Here is a 7,441-nt window from a genome sequence, read left to right as displayed (position 1 = left end):
CGCACTTCCTAACAGCTGACAAGATGACTCTCGAAGTCAGAACAGATGAAACAAGACCCAGAAAGTCGATAACTAGTCCTACGGGAGAGGTTGGTAGGGAAAATAAGAGGTCTGTCAGAGAAAAGCACGTTCTTGCAGAGGTGAGAAGGGGGTTTACTCTCGAAGTCCATACCCAGGAGACCGTGTCACTTGGGCCCTTGTGTTTTGTAGGCAAAGAACAGCCTGTGCAATCGCTTCTGCCCCAGCCAGCTCGTGACAGGCAACGCCAGACATCTGAGAGATAATTAGCTGCTTGCCCTTCATTTTCAGCCTACAACTAGACAATTGTGGGTGCAATTATTTGTGTGTAACGATAGATAAAGAACTATGCACCTTGTGAAAGGGAGATAGATAGAAGTGGGGCCCCCTTTTAATAAGTCAGTGTTTAAAATCCAAGCACGCATGTAATTTGATTAGTGGAAGGACACCCCTTGCTTCTTTGAAATTACATTTTTATACTTTAACAAGTGCTTTCCCTGGCCCATCTGTGGGCCTCACCACAGCACCATTAGCATGGTACAATCATAATTAAACCCTTCGTAAGAAAGGCCCCGTCACAGCCAGACCAACCGTGGAGCCCACCAGACCACAGAGTACCCGATGGCCAACACACAAACGGCACAAATAAAATGCCCAAAGGTCGAAGGATGAAAGTTATTGCATCTTGCTGGAAATGTAAAGACATCCACCAAAGGGCGTCCAGTGCGGAGCCGGACACGTGGAAGGTAGGCGGCGAGTGTTTCCTGAGCCGAGGCTCCCTTCGGGCCCGCACAGCCCTGAGAGCACGCCCTTACTTTAGCCCTTTGTGCTCTGTGTTGGTCCCTCTCCCTCAGGGTCTTGTGAGCTACGTGGGGACAGGCCCGTGCTATTTTCATCTTTTAGTTTCCTCAGCTTATTTCTGTCCCTGGCAGCAGAAAGCAAATTCACACTAGCTTCGATCCAACAAAAGGGAACAAAATGAGTGGCCAATGGAGGCAGGGCTCTTGGCAGGGCTCTGTTTTTTGCTTCCAGCCTCTTCCAGTAAACTGGCCTCCTCCACTCTGCTGCAGGTGGCCGTCCTCCACGTACAAGCTACTGGGTCTTCAGTCAGCCCGCAGAGGCTTCAATCCGGGCCTACCACTTACCTAGAAAGCTTCCTTAACTGCTGTCAGGAGTTTCTATCTCTGTAAATGGGGAAAATAGTAGCAATACCTACTGTATTGGGTTATTGTAAAGAGGAAGTGAGTAATAGATGTAAGGAAGTCACATAGAATGTGCTCAATACATGTAACCTGTGTTAGTGTTTCTTGTTGTCTTTAATGGAGGAGGCAGGGAGACAGATATGACCACAGACAATTCTAGGCTTATTAAACACCCTACCTTAGTGACCCCAAAAGAAAGAGGGAACAGTTCCATCTCCGCATCTGTAGAATCAATCTGGGGGAGGGACTCTGATTAACCAAGCCTTCTTGACGGTTTACTGGATTGCAGGCACCATCGTAGGTCATTCCGTGCATTACCTCCATTAATTTTCACCATGATATAGGTGCCATTTTTATCCTCATTTTACAGATGAGCGAACCGAGTCTTCCAGACATTTAATAGAGAGCGTGCAGAGATGGGCCACCTTTTTCTGTAAAGAACTGGATAGTAAATATTTCAGGCTCAGCAGGCCATCTGGTCTCCATCACAGCTACTCGACTGTGTTGGAGCGTGAAAGAAGCAGCACACAATATGTAAACAAAAGAGCATGGTTGTATTCAAATAAAACTTTTCATCAAAATTCGAATTTTATAATATTCATGTGTCAGGAAATACTATTCTTTGGATTCTTTTTCCCAATCATTTAAAAATATAAAAACCATTCTGAGCCCATGGGCCATACAAAAATAGGCAGCAGGCTGGATTTGGTCCTTGGGCTGTTGTTTGCTGACAGTTGGGTCATTTGCTCAAAGCCACACAGCTAAAAATGGTGGACCCCAGCCTTAGGTCCGGGCAGCAGGACTCTGGAGTCCACACACTTAACCACATCAGCCACTCATTGTGTAAAAATGTATTATTATTGAAGAATTGAGTCAATGAGACTGGAAGGAAATACTTAAGACTTTGAAGTAAGCAAAGGATACTACTGGACAGGCTCTCAGTGGAATGCCAGAACCTTCAAGGATATGGCTTGGCCATTTTATACTCTCTCTTGGAGCAAGCTGATAGCATTGTGAATAATTCTTGACTATAGATGTGCAGATAAATTCTATCTGGTGGAGGAACAACCCTCTTCCCACTGTGGAAAAGTCAGTGTTGTATCCACTTGTAAGTTCTTTTCAGTATCTCTCATCTCTTAATATGTCTATTCTTTGGATTCTCCTTTGAGCTGGTTGTTAACATCTGCCTGGTTCCTTCAGTAAATCATGAGTTAAAATGAAATCGTTAACCCATATTTATTTGCTAATCTGAATGAGGGTGAAGATTTTACCTTGTTTGAAAATTATCCGTTAGCAGTTTTGGAGGCCTTCCGGGAGGTGCCCAATACACTCACCTGACAGCCGGGTAAACTCCACCAACAGAAATGGCGCATCTCTGTGCAGCGTAAATCCAAGCACATCTTTTCTTGAGTTCTAGAGGTAAATTAAAGCGGCAGTAGAACTCTGCATGCTTCCTGGTTTTCTAATTTTAATTTGATCGCTACTCATTTTGTGTTTTGATTTGTTTACAGCCAATAGGTTTTTCCCCAGTGGTGACAGCATGACTGGGAATTTAGTTTATGTAGTGATTTTGTAAAGGGATTATTGGATTATAGAGATCTATTCTCTGTTAGGTAGCTTGTTAGTCTTCTTTATGTTTGTCTATTTGACTACTTTCTGCTAAGTCAGAGACAGAAAGGGAGAGATTTGAAGATGCTAGGCTGCTGGTTGTGAAGATAAGGCAAGGGGCACAAGCCACAGAATGCAGGTGGCCTCTAGAAACTGGAGAAGGCAACGAAATACATCCTCTCCTAGAGCTTCCAGAAGGAATGAGGCCTCTGGATTTTGCTCATAAGATCCTTTTCAGACTTCTCAACTTCAGAACCATAAGATCATAAATTTATGTTATTTTAAGCCACAAAATTTGTGATAATTTGTTACAGCAACAATAGGACACTGATACAGATTCTTTAAGAATATATCCTTCTTTCTCAGGATATAATTGGGGAAACCTATTATGAGGCCTGCAAAGCCATTTTTGAGAATGATGCTCATTTAATCAGATAATGCAAGCATTTTTAAGGAAAAGGAAAGACAATAAGGAAAAATTTAAGACTTTGAAATAAGAAAAGACATCACTGGATATTCTTTCAACAAAACGTTGGAGCCACCGGAAACTCTCTGGCTCTATAGGGATGTGCACTTTGTTTTGACTAAGCTATTTTACAACTCTGTAAGTTCTAGAAAATTGAGAGTAATACAAATAATTTTTGTCCAGAGACGTGCAAAGAAATTCTATCCAGTGATGGAACGACAAAAGCCAGGTCTGCGTCTATTTGCAAAGTCATTTCGATATTCCTGATCTAGAAATAAGTCTGCTTGTTGGATTCTTCTTTGAATCACTTGTAACATCCACCTGATTCCTTCAGTAAATGATGAGTTAAATAGAATCTTTAATATATATTCATTCCATATCTGAAAGTCATAATTTTATTTTTTTTAAGATTTTATTTATTTATTTATTTGAGAGAGAAAGTAAGAGAATGAGCAGGGGGAGGGGTAGAGGGAGAAGCAGACTCACCGCTGAGCAGGGAGCCCGACATGGGACTCAATCCCAGGACCCTGGGATCATGACCTGAGTCAAAGGCAGACGCCTAATAGACTGAGCCAACCAGGCGCCCCATAATTTTATCTCTTTTGAAAATTATCCTTTTCTAAGATTCTGCTATTATTAATATTCTTATATATGTTCCTTTAGGGAAACTCAGTGTTTTGTGCAGTCCATTTTATGGCCAGATAGCTCTAATTATTAAAAACATACTTCATCTATTAACTCAAAATTAGCATCCCTTTAATTTCACTTATTTGTTCCATTTTTGCCCTAAGAGTTAAATAAGATAATCTTAAAGATCTATCTTTTTATTTATTTATTTATTTTTTAAGATTTTATTTATGTATGTGAGAAAGAGAGAGCATGAGCAGGGGGCAGAGGCAGAGGGAGAAGCAGGCTCCCCGCTGAGCAGGAAGCCCGACAAGGGACTGGGTCCCAGGACCCCAGGATCATGACCTGAGCCGCAGGCAGATGCTTAACTGACTGAGCCCCCCAGGTGCCCAGATATGCCTTTTTAGAATATTTAAAGATATGTGTCCATCTGGGCTCTGAGGCCCATTTCTCTGCCCCAGACTTTCTCACTCCCCTGTCCTTTCTTTCCTGACCAAGTCACTTAATTCATTTACTTCTTTCTGGTTGCCATCCGTCTTGTCATTCAAAAAGTAAATTTTTTAAAAAGATTTTATTTATTTATTTGAGAGAGAGAGCAGAGCGAGAGTGAGAGAGCACAAGCAGGGCCAGGGGCAGAGGGAGAAGCAGATTCCCCACCGAGCAGGGAGCCTGACGCGTGGCTGGATCCCAGGACTCTGGGATCATGACCTGGGTGAAAGGCAGACGCTTAACTGCTGAGCCACCCAGGTGCCCCCCAAAATTAATTTTTTTGGCAAAAAGACTGGAGAATTAGGAAAAGGCTTTCCATACCACCCTCTTCCAACAACATATGTATATGCACACACTTATTCACACACTCTTAAAAGAGTTCTAGCCAGGGACACCTGGGTGGCTCAGATGATTAAGCATCTGCTTTCAGCCCAGGCCATGATCCCAGGGTCCTGGGATCAAGCCCCACATTAGTCTCTTTGCTCAGTGTGGAGCCTGCTTCTCCCTCTGCCCTTCCCCCTGCTCGTGCTCTCTCTCAATCTCTCTCTCTCTCTGACAAATAAATAAAATCTTAAGAAAAAAAAAAAGTTCTAGCCACTACAGGGACAATGACAAAACAGCAAAATTCAGGACATATTAGAAATACAAGTCATGGGGCGCCTGGATGGCTCAGTCAGTTAAGCATCTAACTCTTGATTTCAGCTCAGGTCACCATCTCAGGGTCATGAGATTTAGCCCCGTGACAGTCTCCGAGCTCAGTGTGGAGTGGCCCATTGCACACCCTCCTAGTTTTCCTAGTTCTTGTCCTGCCAATCAGTTAATCCCCACCCAGTGTTTCTGGATTCGACGCAAGGCTAACCACAGAGATTGTCGCCCAAGGGAGTCTACTGTGGCCCAATCGTCACACTGACCTTGGTCTATTGAAATGCTTTGTTTTCGGGTGCCTGGGTGGCTCAGTTGGTTAAACATCTGCCTTCAGCTCAGCTCATGATCCTGGAGCCCTAAGAGAGTCCCGCATGGGGCTCCCTGCTCAATGGGGAGTCTGCTTCTCCCTCTGCCCTTCACCCTGCTTGTTCTCTCTCTCGCTCTGTTTCAAATAAACAAAGTCTTTAAAAAAAAAAAAAGGAAAGAAAGAAAAGAAAAAGAAATGCTTTGTTTTACCAGGATCTGCCTCCAAATATGGAGCACCCCAGGAGAAGAAGTTATTTCTTAATTCTTAGCCCCTACCCTCAAATGCATTCTGTGAGTTTCAAGCTATGCCAAATAGTCACCTCCTTGGGCTTACCTAGAATTTTCTGGTTTTTCTCTGGTCTGCGGCAGTGGTTTTCAAAGTGTGGTCCTCGGACCAGCAGCATTGACATCACCTGGAAGCTTCTTTGAAATCGAAATTCTCAGGCCCACCCCCAACCTACTGCATCAGAAACTCTGGGGGTGAAGCCCAGCAACCTGTGTTTTAACAATCCCTCCAGGTAATTCTAATGCAAGTTCAAGTATGAGAACCACCCGCCGACGGCATCTTTACTCAGGAGGCAGAGGTCTGATTCTGCTCCATGGTCCACTCCAGTGCTGGTGTCCCGGGACTCTGGCCACTTGTCAGAAGCCACACTATGAAGCCTGTTGATCCCTCCTCTGCTTCTCCAGGCCGGCTTTTCCACTTTTTTCTGTTGATAAGCCTTGTCCTGACTGGACCGCCCACCAGGTTCCTCTTTCTGGCGTGAGGATGATCTCAACTTTGGCACAGAGAGCAGAACTGCTGCACACACACCCAAGCAGAAGGAAGTCATTCCTGACCCAGTGCTCCAGCTCTGCACGTCCCGGAAGACATCCTCTCCCAACTGTGGCCCTTGTGACATTGTCATATATATAATAAGAAATATATATTTGGTCTTCCTCTCTAGTTCCTGGCACAGAACTCCCAAAACCCTTGTAACTTCCTAAGTCCTAAGAGGAGAAAGGAACAGCTTTTGTTATAATATTTAGTTTTTGTCCCCAGTTCCTGAAATAGCTCTGGAGTGTGAAATGTGAAAGGAGCATCTTTTGTGATTCCTAACAAGGCCCTTCCAACCACAAATGAGTTTATGTTAATGAGGCGACTTTTGAAAAGGATGGGGGCTGGTTGCCAGAGGAACCGGCTATGTGATTAGAGGGTTGGAACTTTTAGTCCTACCTTCACACCGCTGCCTCCAAGGAAGGGAGAAGGGGAGAAGCGATTATGGCCCATGATTTAATCAATCATGCATACCTAATGAAACCTCCAAAAAGTCCTAACTGAAGGGGTTGGGACAGGTGGGGAAACGCATCCACATGCTGGGACGACGGCATTCTTGGAGAGGGCTTGGGAGCTCCATGCATACCTCGCCCTATGAATCTCTTCTGTCTGGCTGTTCCTAAGTGGTATCCTTTATAATAAACTGGTATATGTAAATGTTTCCCTGAGTTCTGTGAGCCATTCTAGCAAATTATCAAACTTCAGGAGAGCCACTAGGAACCTCTGATTTGTAGCCAAGTCGGACAGAGTTGTGGGTAACCTGGGGACCCACTACTTGGGATTGGCATCTGAAGGGAGGGCAGTCTTGGGACGCCTGCGTGGTTCAGTCTTTTAAGCATCTGCCTTCAGCTCAGGTCATGATCCCAGGGTCCTGGGATCGAGCCCCACATCAGGCTCCTTGCTCATCAGGGAGCCTGCTGCTCCCCCTGCTTGTGCACACTCACTCTCTTTCTCTCTCTCTCTCTTTCTGGCAAATACATAAATGAGATATTTTTTAAAAATGAAGGGAGGGCAGTCTTGTGGGACTGAGCTCTTAATCTGTGGGGTCTGACACTATCTCTGGGCAGATAGTGGCTGAATTGAATTGAATTATAGGATACCCAGTTGGTGTTGGCAGAGAATTGGAGAATAGATGGGTGTGAAAAACCCACAATTTGCTGTCTTAAATACTGTGAGGAGAGAGAGAAATGGAGTTTCATTCTTCCTTTCCCCTCTCAACCCTACAAAATAGGAGCAGTCCTCCAGAACTCTTTTTAGACTCCC

General features: G+C 44.4%; 1 long non-coding RNA gene across 1 annotated transcript; it reads left to right on the top strand.

The window, feature by feature from the left end:
- Nucleotides 1–389: 389 nt before the first annotated feature.
- On the top strand, nt 390–6,816 carry LOC144382147 (uncharacterized). The gene is made up of 3 exons (XR_013448579.1): nt 390–764; nt 2,515–2,639; nt 5,731–6,816. It is a non-coding gene; the product is annotated as an uncharacterized LOC144382147 (long non-coding RNA).
- The last annotated feature ends 625 nt before the right edge of the window (nt 6,817–7,441 follow it).

The sequence above is a fragment of the Halichoerus grypus genome, chromosome 6 (assembly GCF_964656455.1).
Source record: "Halichoerus grypus chromosome 6, mHalGry1.hap1.1, whole genome shotgun sequence".
NCBI classification, from domain to species: Eukaryota; Metazoa; Chordata; class Mammalia; order Carnivora; family Phocidae; genus Halichoerus; species Halichoerus grypus.
This window is presented reverse-complemented; position numbering and strand designations above follow the sequence as displayed.